Below are 950 nucleotides of genomic sequence, written 5' to 3'. Positions count from 1 at the left end.
AATCATTTCTCAGCCCGAGTCCTTCACCCAGATTCCTTATGGCATTGGGCCACCACGTGGACGTTTCATTTCCCTCAATTTCACACAGAGACACAATTTCCTTTGCACAGATCCATGAACAGCAAAATCTTCCTGTGTCTCTGGTCTGAGCCAGGGCATTCGATTCCAGTGAACCCTTCTCTCCTGCAATGGTGATGGTCTGACAGAGGGGACGTGGCACCTGCATCCCTGACAGGGAGATATTGGCTCAGCTCTTTCTGCTGCTGTTAGTCCATGAAACATCAAGGATGGAATGCAAGACTGAGTTCATGCACCAACCTTCTGAAATATTTCAGTGCCCCAGAAAAATCCTGCCCCCTGCTATTGGAATGATGTGCTGGAGATTTGAATAGGAAAGGGACTGTCTGAATTGTCAGAGTGGGGAATGAACAACAATCTACAGCAATGTCGTTACACAAACACACTCTCATCCTGCTCCAACTGGAAGGGAAATGGGCAGGAATTCTCGCTGTTCAGCCAAGGACACACTTACACTGATGTGCAACTGTGAGTGTGCTGGGGAAGCTGGTCTGAGCAAAGAATTTGAAGTGACAATTCAGTGAGAACTGAATGATCTTGTAGTAAATCACCCATACATCAAGTAGTTGTGGCTGAGTGGTTAAGGTGATGGATTAGAAATCCATTGGGGTTGCCCCAGCGCAGGTTCAAATCCTGCCAACTACAGAAGCACTAGACTCTTGTTATTATTACTGCAGTCTCAGTGCCTGAGCATCCACAGTGTGAACTGGAGCCAGATCTAGTTTCACTCTGTCTACGCTTAAAACGCTGCTGTGGCACTGCTGTAACACTTTGGAGTATACAGTGACTGGAGGACTTTTCCCATCCCTCTAATAGCTACGTTGACAGAACAGTTCTTCCTTTTTATAACCAGGGCTTAGGTCAGCTTAACT

The 950-nt window shown here is 46.6% G+C and overlaps 1 non-coding gene across 1 annotated transcript; it reads left to right on the top strand.

The window, feature by feature from the left end:
* The first annotated feature begins 640 nt into the window (after nucleotides 1–640).
* Nucleotides 641–723, top strand: TRNAS-AGA. Its single transcript has one exon. It is a non-coding gene; the product is annotated as a tRNA-Ser (tRNA).
* The last annotated feature ends 227 nt before the right edge of the window (nucleotides 724–950 follow it).

Source organism: Terrapene carolina, unplaced genomic scaffold (assembly GCF_002925995.2).
Source record: "Terrapene carolina triunguis isolate 2854851 unplaced genomic scaffold, T_m_triunguis-2.0 Scaffold374, whole genome shotgun sequence".
NCBI lineage: Eukaryota > Metazoa > Chordata > Testudines > Emydidae > Terrapene > Terrapene triunguis.
Note: the sequence above shows the minus strand (reverse complement) of the source record. Positions and strands in the feature narration are given on the sequence as shown.